The sequence below is a fragment of the Protopterus annectens genome, chromosome 4.part0 (assembly GCF_019279795.1).
Source record: "Protopterus annectens isolate FY-2018-M chromosome 4.part0, PAN1.0, whole genome shotgun sequence".
NCBI lineage: Eukaryota > Metazoa > Chordata > Ceratodontiformes > Protopteridae > Protopterus > Protopterus annectens.
The window spans coordinates 550,827,511-550,846,339 of record NC_056733.1 but is presented as its reverse complement, the minus strand read 5'-3'; the positions used below and the strand labels follow the sequence as shown (position 1 = coordinate 550,846,339).

Here is an 18,829-nt window from a genome sequence, read left to right as displayed (position 1 = left end):
TACATTCCTAGTAACTACCTATGGTCTGTTGTTCATAGAAATTCTAGTACCACTTTATAGAGCCCCCACCCCAGACCCAGCCAGCAGTAATTATTATGTATAGTCTTACAGACTTTCTATTCCACAGGATTTTCATGTGATTAATAAAAGACTAAGCCTTTTAAGCCCTACCTAGAGTAATAACAAGAGCAAGATACCAAATTATAACTTGCATACCAGTCCAGCATTAACCTTTCACCAGTAAAGCTGCCCTCTCCAACAGTTTGGTCAAATCAGTTAAGCACACAGCAATACCTGATGGGTTTGTTTGAAGAAACCAAGAGATAGTATTTTACGACTTAGCTTGTATAGGCTGCTTACCTTTTCCTGTTTTACACCTAGGATACCTGTTTCTAACCCTGGCTGCCCTGCCTTTTGACCATCACATAACCCACTCAGCTTTCATCCCCCTGCCTTTAAATGCAAGAGTTTCATTTATTGTGCAAAGATCATACAGATTAAAAATACACAAATATAATTTTGTCAACAAAAATGCATAAACAACTGTCTTTTTTTAAATGCTGGAAATGCTGTTAAAATGATGCCTTGTTATTATTCATAATGCTATTATGACACTCAAGCTGTTATGCTTTACACTTGGCAGGTAACATACATGCTTTCTTCATTGTACTGAGGCGATTGAAAATGCCTCCTTTTTTCTTGACAGGCAAAGATCAAAAATGCGTTGAATAAAACAAACATCACTAAAGATAATATTTTAGGGATGTTTTGACAAAGCTATTGTGAAATTGGAGTGCTCATCTGTATTCTGAACATTTCTAGATTTATATGGGAGAAAATAATATGTCTAAATTAAAAGTTAAAACTTTATATCCATTTAAAAACGTTTTGTAACATAAGCTGTTATATTTGCAGAGTAGGAGGCATGTAAATCTCAAAACTATGATCAATTTAATGAAATGTAATAAAGAAGAATAAAAGAACAAGAGAGAAATGCATGCAGTCATTCTGCAAAGAAACCTGCACCTTTCCTTAGGAATGACTTTTTATTGAATCATTTCATTACGTAAGAATTTTTACATGCATCGGTGGCCCTGTTCTCCTTCTTACTATATAAAGTTAACATTTCACATATTACTTTGTCTCATCTTGTCTGTACAGTAGCTGATATGTTTCCTTGCTGATTTTGTCATTTACTATGTCATTTGCAGTACTGCATTTTACAAGGTCATGATAAAACAAGCATGCCTTACATATACAAAGACACGTGCACAGGCACTTGTGCATGCTAACAAACACAAACATACATATATATGTAAGTGAAATGCATATTATCTAAGCTAAAAAATGTTGCTCTTCTTTATATCAACCAAAAATAATAATGAAAATAAACAGAGAATGTCCCTTGCTCCAAGAAATAAACTTGGAGGATGCAAATTAAAAACGTTTTTAGCAGGACATCAAGCCCATCTGTGGCCCCACACCCCCTGCTAAATAAATATTCCAACTCTAAGATCACACAATAAGGGGGGAAAGGGCATATTATCCAGCTCTGCTATTAAAGTGATCTTGAACAACTGTAAGTCAACTGTTCTGTCAATTAAATTATGTTGAGAAAATAGCTGTCGACTAATCTATCTTTTGCTGTATTACACGCCTTTCATATATGTAAACACTCTCACTGTGTTTACAAATGTATATATATATATATATATATATATATATATATATATATATATATATATATATATATATAGGGATTAATATTTATACCAGCTACATCCTCCAAACTGAGTGAAGAGATTATTGATCTATGGCCCTTTTGTAGGAACTTAATGCTGAAATCTATGTTTGGCAATACTGGATAGTTACCTACTACAACTTTAAAGAAACCCAGTGACTTTGTACCATAGAACAACCATATAGTTAACAGATTACTGGCTGTATGTGAGGTGGAGATACCCAAGGAACTGAACATGCCTCACCATCATTTCTTTTTAACTTGAACCATGAAGAGAGGCAAGCCCTTAATGATGGTGCTTATAAGAATCAGAAATGCATCTTTGTGAAGATATTGTCATCAGTTCAGCTGATAAACGTGGAGCCATAGTTGTTTTGGATAAGAATTGCTATAAGACCAAGATGTTATCTATGCTATCTGATGAAACTACTTATAAGAAGATCAACATGTTACAAGTCAAGAAAATTATTCACTTGGTGAAAAATATTCCTCTTGAATTGTTATCCTGTCAAAGGATTAAAAAAGACTTACAAGATTTCTTCCAAGTGATGATTTCAAAAATCCCCATCATCAAGGGACTACCAAAAATACATAAAGACATGGTATCTCCACTACTACATCCCAGAGTAGCTGCTGAAGGTTGACTCATAGAAACATTATCTCTATGTATAGAATACCAACTCAAGAAATTTTTGCCTAGAGTGAGTTCAGTTTTGAAAGACACCAAACACTTTTTATCCATCTTACATGACTTCATGATTTCTTCAGGAAATAGTGGTGCCAAGATATTACTAACCATGTACATTCAAAGCCTATTTATGGTGATTTCCAATGAATATAGCATAAAAGGGATAAAGGCCTTCTTATCTGAATATAAGGATCTCAACAACAGTACAATTAAATTGATTTGTATCCTACTGGGAATAGTGTTGGAGAATAACATTTTCTGCTTTGATGGTCAGATATATTGGCAAAAATGGGGGCTAGCGATGGGCACCCCCTGTGACAACAGTTATGCAAATTTGGTGCTAGCTCATTGGGAGAACTGCACTACCTTCAATTAAGATTCTTATAATCACCATCTGTTATATTATAAAAGATTTGTTGATGGCATTTTTTTGTTATGGGGAGGCACAACTAAATGTTTTTCAGAATATGTTGCATACTTGGAGGGATCAACTGAATTCCTGAGATTTACTACGTGTACCTATTCTAGCAAGATTGACTTTTTAGATACAACAATTGAAATGTACAGCAATGGAGAGATAAATACTTTGGTATACCATAATGACTGCAGGAAGAATATTATACTCCATCGATCCAGTATGCACCCCCCTCCTCGCACATATACTGTAACATTATCAAGGGTCAAATGTTATGCAATTCGAGAATGCATAACAAGGATAATGACTTCAAAGCAGCCAATGAGAAATTAATTTACCAGTTGAGAGCCAGAGGTTATAAGAAGAAAGAAATCAATTTACAACTGCATGCAGCAGGTTCAGCTGGGTCTATATTAAATTCCAGAAAGCTGACAATGTCGAATCTGACATTGTCGACACGAGAATAGAGAAACTGCAGAACATCGAACAAGTAAACGGCAATCTCTGTAAGGGGAGATTTCCATTTACTTCAATGTAGTGTGGTCTCGAAGTTGGTGTATTCAAGTAGCGGATGGTGTGGGGAGTGCAGCTCCCATCATAGGGGGTGCTGGCGGGGCTTGCCCCCTTGCCTACACCATTTAGTTTTTGTTGTTTTTATTTTTTTTCCTAAACATTTGATGTTTTAACACTTCGATCACTAAAGATTGACCTTTAGTGATTCGAACTGTTAAATGTTCGATGTTCTAATATAGACCCAGTTCAACTAAGGAACACTAGAGGCAAGCCCTATTATTCGGATCTACCACCCCAGCTTTTGGAACCATCTTGAAACAACAACCACAAAAATGATATTAGGATCATCCTAAGGTATTCAAGTGATACTGACCATGTTAGCAAAATTATTAAGAAGAACTGGAAGATCTTAACTACCGATGAATCTATGAAAAAGATCGTAGGAGAACACCCCTGTTTTATGTGCAGAAATAGTAAGCACTTAAAACAAATCCTGTGTGATAAACCACACAAGAAGATGGAAACAAGAACCAGTAGAAAGGGTACTTACCCATGCAGAACATGTACAATGTGCAAATACATCCTCCATAGGGAACAGACATACAAACATCCTGTAACCAAAAAGGACTATACCTTTTATGGCTATGCAGATTGCAAGACCAAAAATGTGGTCTACATAGCATGCTGTACCATCTGTGACTTGTTCTATGTAGGCAAAACTAATAGAATTTTTAAAGAATGCATATCCAAACACGAGTGATTTGAGGCTCAAGGATATGAAGAATGCACTTGTGCAACATGTATCAACCAATGATCACCACTCTTTCAGTTTTATGGCGTTACAAACAATAACTTGTAATATTAGAGGTGGTGGCATAGCACTTATGACTGAATTGGCTGAAATGAACAGGATCAGTGAGCTACAGGCAGACAAACCACCAGGCCTGAATTCTAATATACCTTTGAAACTAGCACTGAAGAAACAACGTATTAAATGAGAATCTTGCTATGTCTCACTACAGCTGATTGTTGTTCAAGTGCTAAACACTGTATATTTTTTGCAATATATCATTACAATGTTTATTTTTGAACTTCACTTTACACATGCCGTTATATGGGCATCATATTCTATTGGCAGCTCAGCTTTTTGCTGTCAAGCGCCATGAGTCAAGGTCACTTAACCCCTGTCTTACTTTGCCTGACTTTGTTTTACATCTGGCTACTAGATGTTTATGTTCTATGATTGTTCTACTTCAAGCAGTGGCGATGATTTTGAATGAGCCTTTTCAACTTGTTTTACTTTTTGGTAAATTCATGATGTTTGCATGGAGAATTTTATTTACTGTTCCTTCCTGCCAGTTTATTGGTTGAGATTCAGATTTGAATCACCAATGGCCACATTACCCTGAATGCTTCTGATCTCATTTGATCTTGGAAGCTAAGCAGGGTCAGGCCTGGTTAGTACTTGGATGGGAGACTGCCTGGGAATACCAGGAATATTGGCTGTTTAGTTGCAATTATCTTTTACAATACTGGGTACTTTGCTGTTTTTCATTTGCTATTTATCCTATTGGTTCATCTTTATATTTAAACAATCTGATTGGCTGTTTCCTTCCTAATCCTTTATTGGCTGAGATTCTGATTTCAGCTATGGCATTGTCTGACTATTCCATTGGTTTATACACATATTTAAATAATTTGATTGGCTGTTCATTTCCTAGTCCTTTATTGTTGGAGATTTTGATTTGAGTCATGCCACTGTCTGTCCATTCCATTGGTCCATTCCTAGATTTAAACAACTTGATTGGTTGTTTGCATTCTATGTTATACTTATTCAGACCAGACCCAGTTTTTTTACCATTGTCTACTGTTTGTCACAATGCTCTTATCTTATTGGCTCTTTGGCTGATATTAGCCTGATGATCAGTCTGTGAATGTTCTTCATGCTTGTTACTTCTAATGCATACTTTTTTTTTATTTTGTGATTTAGAGGTTATTATAGGAAATTCAGTTATTTATTCATTCTGTATAAGTCTTGGACACATTTCCCCAAGTAAGAATGATAAGTTTTTAGTTGGGAGTATTTTATTTTTATTCATAATTCTACAGTTGTGATTAATTTTTATAAAGCTGGGTACTTTGTTGTTTTTCATTTGCTATTTATCCTAGTGGTCTATTTTTATATTTAAACTATTTGATTGTCTGTTTGTTTTCTAGTCCTTCATTGGCTGAGATTCTGATTTGAGTTATGACATTGGCTGACTGTTCCATTGGTTCATATACATATTTAAACAATTTGATTGTCTGTTTGACTCCTAGTCCTTTATTGGTTGAGATCTTGAGTTATGACACTGGCTGTTTACCCCATTGGTCTATTCTTAGATCTAAATTACTTGATTGGTTGTTTGTATTCCATGCTATACTTATTCATACTATAAGTAGTTTTTACCATTGTTCATTGTTTGTTACAATGCTGTTATCTTATTGGCTTTTTGGCTGGTATTAGCCTTATGATTGGTCTGTGAATGTTCTTCACATTTGTTACTGTTAATGACTATTTATTCATTTTTTTTCTGATCTAGAGGTTATTACAGGAATATATAGCTAATTGTCCAGTCCCCTTCAATAAACACATCACACCAAAGGACATTTGACTACCTTTATTAAGTTTCCATAATATAGCTTTGTTCACCAAATTCATTAATTACAACTATTCATAATATAAGTGATTCTAAACACAGCATAACATCCTTGTGATGTTAATCAGGGCAGTGTACCTACTCACCCTGCCCAGTAAGCAGCGTCCATACCTCTGCTCACTTACTTTACTTATGAAGCACCATCATTGCAATGTTAATCAGGGCAGCATAGCTACTCACCCTGCCCAACAAGCAGGGTACATAACTCTGCTCACTTACTTTACTTATGAAGCAGCATCCCATCTCACTTCATACCCTATTCATTGAATTACCTTCCACCAAATAGGTAGCATCCTTACCTCAGCTTGCTTATCTATTCAGCAAGCTGCCTCCAGCTTCTCATTTTCCTTTCCCCAGTTCCTTGAAATGAACATCCATACACCAGAGGGGGAACAGAAGAGGGCAATTCTATCCCTCTTCTCTGCCCACCCCACTGATAAATAACCCTAATCCCCCCAACCCACCAACGAAAAGAGGGAGAGTGGGTGGGTAGCAAGTTCATGCCAAAATGTGATTGCTTAACCCAGCTACACTAAACTAAACCACTTAAGCCTGTCCCCATCCTTATCTCATTTCCTCCCATCCATCTCTGTCTCCGTTTAACCCTTTCACATCCCCAACCCACTTAACTCCCCCTAATATCAACCTAACCCCCACATGAAGATATCCTGGGACAACTTGGTTTGTTGCCAAACTTCATTTGTCCCGGTCCCCTTCAATAAACACATCACACCAAATGACACTGGACGATCTTTATCAACTTTCCATAACATAGCTTTGTTCACCAAATTCATTAATTACAACTATTCATAATATAATTGATTCTAAACACAGCATAACATCCTTGTAATGTCAATCAGAGCAGCGTACCTACTCACCCTGCCCAGTAAGCAGGGTCCATACCTCTGCTCACTTACTTTACTTATAAAGCAGCATCCCATCTCACTTCATACACCATTCATTGAATTACCTTCCACCAAATAAGCAGCATCCTTACCTCAGCTTGCTTATTTATTCAGCAAGCTTCCTCCAGCTACTCATTTTCCTTTCTCCCAGATCATTGAAATGAACATCCAGACACCAGAGGGGGAACAGAAGAGGGTAAGCCTATCCCTCTTCTCTGCCAACCAGCCTGACCAGGCTGTTCCCCCTCCCTTCTACCCAAAATTCTTCAACCCACTACTTCCCATAAAGGGAAGGGTCAAGCCAAGCACCATTCAGTGTACCCATCATCTGTAAAGCACCTTAGAATCCCATCATAAATCCACCTTGCTATACCATCACTGAAACACACCCTAATGAAACGAAATAAAGTAGGATTACCATGACCACACTGTACCACCGGAACATCCACACCAAGAGAATACATACTCTTTTATCTCATTACTATAGAATAGTCTAACTCCAAAACTTTTAATGTCCTAACCTCAGATGGCAGAAAACCAGCATCCCTTAACCTAGTTCCTGAAAACTCGCCTATGCTCAGCAATGAAGTACTCTACATGCCAAGCCATAAACACCCCCAATTCACTCATTACCAAACCATTCTTAACCCCTGTTTGTCCCTAGCCTTTCAACTCAAAAGCTCTCTTTCCTTATGTTACCTATACCACTAGTAGGTAACTAAGACCTGTTCTACAGCTGTCTTATCCTGCAACCAAGCTTCCTTTAAACCTTCTATCTCCCCTGTAACAATGCACCCAGTTTCTAAAACTACCCCAACACAGCCACCTATCTACCATGCTTCCTAAAACCCTATCTACAGAATTCACCCAAACCCCAAGTGAAAGGATCCTTGTGCTATTCTGTAAAACCTTAACCTGGTATGTAACATTAATACTACCTACTCGAGGGACAAATTTGTTACCCCAAAGATACCACCAGTTAGGAACAAACTCCAGCATCCTGTCCAACACTTCATTGGTCCTTCCCCCACATATGGTTCAAACAACTGGATGTTGTGACTCTACTCATCCTGTGGGATCCCCACACTCCCCATAAACCATCCCCGACAGTTTTTCCCTTGGCCCCCCCTACCTACCCCTTCCTTACTTGCCCCATATACCAACTCAATAAACAGCTCCCACTAATTAAACACAGAGCTCTAACATGCCTTACTAAGAACTCACTGGTTGGATTCAAGACGCTCTCCACAAGATGCTAGAATATTTTTCCTTTTATTTACTGATAGACTTGAAGTGCGTTCAGTATCATGCACTTTTCAGCAAGTGAATACTCAACTTCTTCAGAATGCATAACAGTGGAGCCTTCCAAAAGGCTGCCTTTAATACATCAATCAATTAACACTAATTAAAACATTTAAAAGGGCTGTTTCTCTAATTAAAACAAGCATTGTAAACTGCAACCTATAAGAACAGTATGTAAAGACTAAAACAACCACCAGGGCTAGTCGATACAAAACATGCTTGATTCTATATAATTAAGTTCTAACAATAAAATATTTAAAAGTTAGAATCCATCACAGTGTAAGTAACAACACTGATGTAAATGTATAAACTGTGTTTGCTGCTTTTTCAATATTAATGTGCAAAGTTAATACAAATCATCCCCTATGTACAAAACCGTCCCCCTTTCTACAAGTCTCTACTGTTTGGAGGTTAAGCAACTTTAGAGAATTCAAAAAATTGCAGGTTTTTTTTAAAACAACTTTAAGAAGTTAAAACACACAATAGTAATAATAGGAAGTACCATGCAACTAAAAATAAAAATGAAAATAAACTTGAAAATGAGAATAAATGTGTCTTGCTGCAAATAGGTCTACTTCCTGCTTAGTTTGCACATAATTATGCATCCAATACAAAATGTACAAGTTGTGATGTGTGCTGATATTTAGTCTTGTAAGTGCCTAAATGTATATAAAGCATCCACCTATTAATAGGCTTGACAAAGGGTGGGGGGTGAGTTTACTACCTCTCTAAGTTCTTTAATCTCAGTATACACTGAATTGAGCACATTTCATTTATGCCAGGTCTCTGATTGGAATTAACCCTCAATTGCCAAAGGAGCTCTTTCCTTTCGAGTTTAAGTGAATCATGACCACCCCTTCCATCACTGACCTGTTGGTCAATGGCCCTGAATTTAAACTCGTGTCTTGCCTTACTAAGGTAATTATTCAGACCCTCTTTCTGCCCTATTCCACTGGTAAGAACATCCATCCTATCAATGATAACCAAGTGATGCCTTCTGCACTTCAGCAATCTGCAAAGAAAAGAAAAAAGAATAAATTCCATGTACACACATACCAGTAATTTCTTAACATAGAGGCACTGACAAGTACCCCTGCCACCCCATCAAGTGTTTGCCAAACTCTGCACCAAAGTATGGCAACATCCCCCCACCCTTCTTTTTTAATACTATGACTCATATCCCCTTGGACAAGAGTGATAAGTGCTACCCACCAAAAAAGATCTGAACTTGTCTAGCTTGTAACCATCCCCGAGCCATTAGCCTAATAACTTCATATGATACTAAGAATGCTGCAACTCCATTCCGCCTACCTGAACTCTGTCCACAGTGACGTGCTTTAGTGAGCACTAAATAAAATGAATTACCTGCAACCTCATCAAGCCCACTGCAGGAACTCAAACTCTTACCTATGGCCAATGGCTGTTGCTCCCTTTTACTACTGAATCTAAATGCCCAAAAGCAGGGACAACTTTCAAAGTTACTCTAACATACTGAGTGGTTAATAGAACAAATTGTACAACCAATTAACCCAGAGATCACAAACTCAAACACCTGTCCTTCTCTCACTAGCAGTGTAAATCCTCTACCAAAACTCAACAACTTTGAAATCCACTTACTTCTGTCAGTAACTGTTGCCCACTTGTGCTCCCAATGTGTAACCTCCTCGCTCGCCACTGCTTCCATCATCTGTGAATTCACTGTGTATTGCCACAACTGGTACTTGGCACACCACCATCTACAAAGAAAAGGACAAAATTAAACCCTCTAATATGTAAAGAGAAGGCTCCACCTTATACCCACCTATTCCAAATGACAGCAGCAGCATTCCAAGACCCCATCTGCAATTAAGAAAAAGGCATGTAAAACATCCAAAATACATAACACACATTCCAAGACATCTTCAAGGATCACCTATCCTGCCAACCTGGGAAGGAATGTACCACCACCACTCACATCTATGACAAAGCAGCCATAACTGAAGCTATGCTTCCAATGACCCTATCAAATACCCAAGATAAATTTAACTACCCGTCGAATATGTTAAAACTAAACCCCACACATGAAGGGACCTATCAATATCCACAACCAGGGTAACCTTGAAATTCCAAACCACATCATTTAGTGCCCTGTATAAGCCAAGATAACTTATATTGTAAAACCATCAGCCTAGCTTTTAACCTTCCATCTCCAAATGAGGCACACTAACCAACATAATATGGAACAAATGAACACAATGCAGCAAACCTAATAATAGCTGACTAGCAGCTTACAAAATACAATCAGGTAGTATTTTAAATATTCCTGTTACAAACTTAACAGGTTGATAGAACAGGTTGTGGTGGCATGGATATTCAGAAAGGTACACACACACACACACACACACACACACACACACACACACACACACACACACACACACACACACACACACACACACACACACACACACACACACACACACACATCCAGAAATTACATTCTTTTCATAACCCAAGTCAGAGACACACATTCACGGACACACAAATTCATGCAGCCTCACTCATGCCACTGCAGACATGCACATACATGTCCACACACAATCTCACATTAATACACCCACACTCCTGAAATGCTAACTGTATGTCCCGGCATATTCTTAACTCCTGCCTAATGCTGAGATCTTCCCCTACATCCAAATTAGCCTCATCCTTCTCTTCTATCACATTTCACTCCCTCAGTCTACAAGATCCTAAGGGTTTCCTAACTCCTTCTCTGTTTTTATACCATGCACTTAAGCTACTGCACAGACTGTAATACCGCTATTCTTAACTCTCCCACTATCTTTCTGCATCACCAACTTTCTGGCCATTATTTTCCTAACTGAAACCAACATTCTATTTTTTCATGTAGTATAACAGTCAGTGTCATACACCTACATGCTACTTTTGGACACTGTCTACTCATAGGTTATGTATATGGTGAGAGTGACTATTATTGTATATAACGTTTTAACTTTATAGTATTGTCTAGATGTGTAGTATATATTGTGATATCTTGTAGCATAGTTTATGTTCTTTCAGCTTATTTTTGTATAGTATTTCTAATGTCATTTGTATTGTACTGGATTATACTGAATTTGTATTGTACTGGAGTATACTGTATTTGTATTGTACTGTATGTGGAGCTTTTATCCCAGGGTCTCTGCTGAAAATGGGTTCTGTAGACCCAGTCAGACCACCCCAGTAAACAAATGTCAAATAAATAAATAAATAAATAAATCAAATGATATGTGATGAACTGGCAGTACTGGCTCAGCCCATCTTTGCCATAAGAGTGGCACCCTATACTTGCACTGGGAGTGCATCAGAACAACTTTGTCAATTTTTATGAGTTTCTTGCATTGGCTGTAAGTGTATGGGATTCACTGCCTTCCAGTCTGTCCCTTGCTTGCATACTCTGAGTTGTAAAACTTGTGAATCACACTATCTTTATTTAGCAAAGCCTGTACATTTGGGACATTGGCAGTACTTACTAGCCACTAATGCTGACCTCTATGTTCTTGACTACCTATCAGTACAGCAGTTCCTTTCCTTGCCTCACTACATAGTGACCTGGATGTAGGTAGAGATTTTTTCCACAAATCTGGGTAATGATTTACACTCAGCCAAGGGGCTTTGTGCTTTATCATTCTCTTGGAATTGAAGCTTATGGTGACAAATCACAACTTTGCCTTTTTCTTAATAATTTACATTATAATCGCATATCACATATTTTGTTTATTGAAAGAGTGTGAGAGAGAAGAAAAGAAAAGCAAAAGCATGTCTGTGTCCAGAAACAAAAGACTGTTACATTAGTGAGTTCGCTAATTGTCATACAAGGTCTATTACTGATATAACACAATGTTCATGCAGATATTTTTATATTGGTAAATCTGCCAACTCTGTGCAATCCTGTACCCCCAAGAGTTTCCCTGTTGCAGACCGCAGACGCGCACGCACCAAGAGCCACAACACTTTGGCAACCCGCGAAGCACCACAAACCGTCACCTGCGAGCCCGCCAAGCACAGCCCAGCCACCAGAAAACCCAAGACACCATCCAGAAACCAGCAATGCCCTTCCCAACTGGGACTCTCCCCTCAGTTTATCATTCTCATTTCAAGCTTTTTTAAATATATGTAAACTTAGTCCCACTTCAGCGAGACAAGTCTTACAACATATTGAAATAAAGTTTACAGTAAACCTCCCAGGCTTTCCATGGTTTGTTGTAACCTAAAGTCAGAGTTGAATGGGAAAAGCCATTGGGTAGTTGGGTAGGCAGCTATAAGTGTTTGCGCATAAGGGGATGAAAGACAAAAAAAAAATAATAATAATAAAAGATCAGGCAGTCGGCTCACAAGGGAAGATGGTTCATTAGACCTGCAAGAGAATCGTCATACCTACACATGTAGATACCCCAACATTTACGTCTTTCTTTTTTTTTTTTTTTTTATGTGTGTGTGCTTGTGTGAGGAAACAATGCATAGCCCTGCCTGTTAGCTCCACGATGCTCATGCGTAGTACCAACTATGAACTAATACAGTCATAGCATGCAAAAGTGGGACAATAAACTGCCCACCAAAAGCACTTCACTTCCCGTCACATCCCAGAACTACTGCACCCACTTCTCTAACAAAATGCAACTGACTAGCAGAAAAGGGGAACATCCACCAACAGACTTCACTTATAAGCCACCACACATTGCAAGCACTCCTACATTACCACCAAAAGGCCATGACTAAATATAATTCACTAAAATACCGAGCTATGCATTCCACTACACTATGCTAACTACTGTTTTACTAAGTCAGCCTCACCACTAACCAATGCAGGATATACCACTCTCAACACCCATAAAATCCCATAGCCTCCACTTCCCTGTTGTCTTTCTTCAGATAGCTGCCATGTATCACAGCCAGCCAAAAATAGCAGACGTAACAAGAAAAACGCTCACCATCTCCATGCTCACAAATTAACCCCCTCCCAACCTACCATCCTCCAACCAGTGGATCCTGAACTTGATTGAAAGAAAACAAAAATTATGTAACTATATAGCACCTACTCACCTCCACTATGTGCCCCAAATACCAACCAAGGCCTACCTGACCCCAGCATGCCTAGGTCATCTCGGACATAAACTTGCCTTCTGGCAAGTTCATGTCAAAATGCGATTGCTTAACCCGGCTACACTAGACTAAACCTCTTAAGCCCCTCCCCATCCTTATCTCATTTCCTCCCAAACATCCCTTGCTCCACTTAACCATTTCACTCCCCATCCCACTTAATTCCCCCAATATCAACCTAACCCACCCCCATGAAGATGTCTCAGGACAACTTGGTTTGTTGCCAAACATCATTTAGTCATTCTATATATGTTTTGGATACAAATTTTTCTGAGTAACAATGATAGGTTCCTAGTTGGAGCATTTTATCTGTATGCATAATACTACAGATTAAATTACTATTTTTAATTGGTTAAGTACTCCATTCTAGTACTTTTATTGGTTAGAGTTTTAATATGCTTTTATTGGTAGATAATTACAAAAGACAAATGTGATTGGGCAGGATTTATACAAATATTTCTTGTTCGTTCAGACAATTTTGAATCTAAAGAAGGGCGGAAGCCACCTGAAATTCTCATTCTTCTTTTATATTTTTCAGTAAAATTGTTTTATGACAACAGCCATAGTGACTGCACTGGTATACTTTGGGACTTATATATTTAGGTTTAGTATCTGAAGTGTGAATGGAAAAATTTGGAATCCAAAAATAAAACTAGAAGGTGGCAAGATGAGAATAACAAGGACCACATGAGCACATAAGTAAACAATGTCAAACATCTTATCTTTCAACCAGCATGGGCACAGGAACAAGAGTGAACATGAGTCCAGAAGAGACGCAGGTCCAGGTGTTCGCTCATGTGATCCTCATTATTCTCGTCTTGCGACCTCAATCTTCTGGACACATTTTCTGATTCAAGATTCTTCCACTCACTCATCTGATAGTGAATATATATATATATATATATATATATATATATATATATATATATATATATATATATATGTATATATGTATGGGTCTAGAACACATGCTCGACTAGCATATGTCAGAATCAGAAAACATCGAACACACATATACACGAAAGTACTTAACATCGAAAAGCACTTCCGTGAATGTGTAGTTCAAAAAAAAATCAATGTTTCTGCAGGGGGCAAAGGGAATGTTCTGTTACCCGCACTGTAGTCTGATATACAAAACAGGCACACATACACGGAAGCACATGTCGAAGTTAAGTGCTTTTGTGTATGTTTGTTCGATGTTTTGTGATTCGTACATATGCTAGTCGAGCATGTGTCCAGATCCCATATATATATTATAAATATATATAGATATATATATATATATATATACATATATATATATATATATATATATATATATATATATGTGTGTGTGTGTGTATATATATATATATATATATATATATATATATATATATTGGTGCTAGTGGTGAAATCTGGTGTGTGTTAGGTTGACTAGATGACAGCATATGGTTGACTAGGCAATTGATCAACAGATGTGTAAGATCAAACAAATCCAAAAATTGGGGAAAATGCTCTTACCACGTGTTTGTGTGATCTTGGAGTTAGTATATATAATTAGCACGAGGTGTGGGGAAGGGCTTTCCTCCCTGCAAAAGACAATCCCCCAGATTCTGCATGTCTTGCATGGTGCAGGATTAGTGCAGGAGCTCTAGCAGGCAATATGTCTGCCATGCTATCCAGGAACAGCTGGCAGGGGCACTAGCACTCCTGCACGGAGTAAGCCTCTGTATGCAAATCACCCCATTTGAAGGAGAAATCCATGCAAATGAGGTGAAATTGTGATCCAGGAAACTTGAAACCAACCGTGCAGGGCTAGTGTAATCTACAGAAATGTACTCGGTTAGTAACCGAGTACATTTCTGCAAAATCCAAAATGGAGCCATGACAGCTCAAAATAAAGGCTGCATATCAGTCAGGAAGCATGTCAATGGCCAAGTATAAGGCCACTGGCATTGCAAACAGCTTACAAAATTAAAAAAAAAAAAACCTTTATTTTTTTAGCTGATCTTAGCTGTTTAAGCATAGGGCAGCAGCGCACAAATGGGATTGGTGGTAAAATAATAAAATAAACCTAAAATAAGCATTCTAACTAAAATCACTATTTTGCCATGAAAGTCAATGGCAGGCAGAAGATAACATGGCCAGTGAGTAGTGGTTGTTAAGGGGGAGGCTCAGTGTGAGACATGCAACTATGCATTAGCAGGCAATCCTATGCAAATGAGGAGAACGATAGTGAATCCCAGTTTTCCCCAGCATGCTAGTCAGGTCCCAACATTGTAAGAGTAGGAATAGCTTGGTGCAAGCCTAGGAGGTAGCTGACATAATAGGGGTGTGTGTCAGTCATACTGTAAGTGGACTGGAGCCCTGTGGCTCAGGTTTGCTCCTAGCTAAGCACAGCTAAGCAAGGGAGTTGTGTTTGAGTCTGCCTAGCACTTTTTACATTGCCTAAGCGGGTGTGCATGCCGAGCAGCAGGTTTTAAAGGAAAAAAAAAAGTTAAACCAGGAAATAGCAGCTCTGTGCACATTTGAGCACTCTGTTTGTGCAGTGTGCCCCCGGCCTTAAAAAGGAAGGTAATGGGAAGGGAAAACAGCAGTAGGAAGGTAATCAAGGAGAATTAGCAAAGCTGGCAGGTGAAATGCATCAGAATCAGCCAATTACACAAGCAGTAGACTAGCCCAGCCCAGAACACTACTATAAATTATGCAAACACCTTCCCCTCCAGTTTTTCCCATACTGTACACCACCGGTGTAAACAAGCGGGGAACTTTTAACAAACAAAACTACAAAATGATAGGGGCTGCAGCAGGCAACATAGAACAACATGTGCAAGAGGCTGAGGGTGGTGAGGATGTGAATGCTACTGATCAACCCACAGTGAGGAGACAGAGAAGAGTGTATAGACCCAGCATAACCTGCCAGGGGCTACATGAGCTGGAGATAGTGGAGCACTTTAGGGTGGACATGGACCTTCTACAGCAAATTGTTGAGTTGTGCCGGCCACGCCTGACACACCAAATTGACCTTGGGGAACCCATCCCAATGGATACCAAGATATGTGAAGGCCTAGGAATACTAGCCACAGGTACCTCCCAAAGATCATCTGGGGATATCATGGGGATCTCACAGGCATCAGCATCCAGAGTATTCTACCAGTTCCTGCATGCCATGTCAGCACATCCAGAGTATTCTACCAGTTCCTGGATGCCATGTCAGCACATGCCAGTCAGCACATATATTTCCTCAACAACCGTGAGGTGTTGGCCAGCAATATGCATCTCTTCCACCAAATAGCAGAATACCCTGAGGTAGTGGGTGCTATAGACTGCACGCACATATGCATCAAAGCACCACCCGGTGATCAGGGTAGGGCCTACATCAACCACAGGGGACACCCCTCCATCAACTGCCAGGTTGTTTGTGATGCCCAGGGTATTTTAATGAATGTGTGTGCTGGCTGCCCTGGAAGCTATCACGATTCCCACATCTGGCATCTGACGCAGCTATACCAGTGATTTGCCAGTGGTGACATCCCCTACAGTCTCCTAGTGGGGGATGCTGATTACACACTGGAGCCATGGCTGATGACACCCATCAGAAATGCACACACACCTGAACAAGAACGCCATAATGAGGCACACGCACAGACCAGACATATAATAGAGTCTGTGTTTGGGATGCTCAAGTCACGATTCCAGTGTCTGGAGGCATCCGGTGGAGCCTTGCAGTACTCACCAGCTACATGTACTCAAATTGTTATGGTGTGTGCCATGCTACACAATATGATCCTGTGGAAACAGCTGAAGCAGGAACAGCATAGTGCAGGGCTGCACAGCCCCCCATCAATGCCAAGGCCTGCACAGGCACAGAGTGACTCGGAGGAGGAACAACCTGAGCCTGCCCCAGTAGGCAGATGGAGGCATGCCCAGTATGCCCTGGCCTTGGCAAAGAGACAATGCATAGCACATACACTGACACAGTAGGGATCCAGGGAATGACACCTCTCTGTGACACACACATACAGTAAAAGGGATGCCAAACATGACACTACCTGTGCTCAACCATGTATAGGGAGTGTACTATGTGCATCCAACATAGGCAGCCATCCAGCACCATCCTCAATCCTGGCACACCCACAAGGTAAGTTAGTCAACCTACCAATTGCCAAATGGAGTAGAATGTGATGTTACCTGTATCTATGGTATGGATGTGAGCATGCAAGGGAAATGGGTGGCTGAATGTTATGGCAGCAGACACCCATAGTGGCACCATGACATCTGTAACACATACTGGAGTCACCACAGTAGCCAGTACTACACAGGGTGACAAAACCCACTGCAGGAAATGTGCTGGGTGCCATGTGTGTCCATATGACTCACACATGCCAGTCAGGGAGGTTCACATACCCAACAACAGTCTCAGTCAGCAGGACAGGTGTAGATAAACCCAAACAGAGCTTGTGCTATGGCCTCTGAATGATGCCTATGGGTAATCTCTCCCCCTGGCTTACACTGACAGACTACAGCAGATCAGGCAGTGAGATGTTAGTTCTGAAGGGTAGGAAGTCAGACATTAATATGTAGGGCAACCAAAGCTAAGACCTATAGTACACTGATATGCCTCTAGTCAGTATGATAGGTTAGAATACAGAATGAAATGGACTACCTGACATACCTGTACAGTCATAGCAAATGTGTGCAAGTGCCAGGTGTGCCTCCCCCATCCTATGTAGACATGTAGAAACAATAAGGTGTGCCCCTCCAATCATGTGTAAAAATGTAGAAACAGTCAGGTCCCCCCAATCCTGTGTAGAAATGTAGTAACAGTCAGGTGTGCCCCCCCAATCCTGTGTAGAAATGTAAAACCAGTCAGGTGTGTCCTGCCACAACCCTATGTAGAAATGTAGTAACAGTCAGGTGTGCTCCCCACTACCATGTAGACATTTAGAAACAGTCAGTTGTGCCCCTACGCCCAATCCAGCATAAACATGTAGTAACAGTCAGGTGTGCCCCCCAATCCGGTGTAGAAATGTAGAAACAGTCAGGTGCCCCCCCCACAATCCTATGTAGAAATGTAGTAACAGTCAGGTGTGCCCCCCCCCATGCCTACGTAGACACGTGGAAACAGACAGGTTTGCCCCTTCTCCCAATCCAGTGTAGAAATGTAGTGACACACAGGTGTGCCCCCCCAATCCTGTGTAGAAATGTAGTAACATGTATAAGTAGGTATAATACGAGTGGAGCACAGATGCCCGGAGGTGGCCAAGGTAGCAGGATAGGTTGTAGCATTTGCACAATATGCAGGTCTGTATGTGTAAGGATGGTGTGTGTTTCATAATATGTGAGAGTGGTCAGTATGTCAGTATGTATGCATGTTGAGGTAAGACCTGTGGCCATTAGCCACTACTGCTGATAACAGGGACAAGCCCTCACAACTGCAGTGCC

General features: G+C 39.8%; 1 protein-coding gene and 1 pseudogene across 3 annotated transcripts in view; both read left to right on the top strand.

Annotated features, from left to right (window-relative positions):
• The window catches only part of MYO18B (myosin XVIIIB), a 2,352,406-nt gene that overhangs the window by 1,549,901 nt on the left and 783,676 nt on the right, over window positions 1-18,829 (top strand). The window lies entirely within an intron of this gene.
• On the top strand, window positions 4,745-4,862 carry LOC122800525 (annotated as a pseudogene).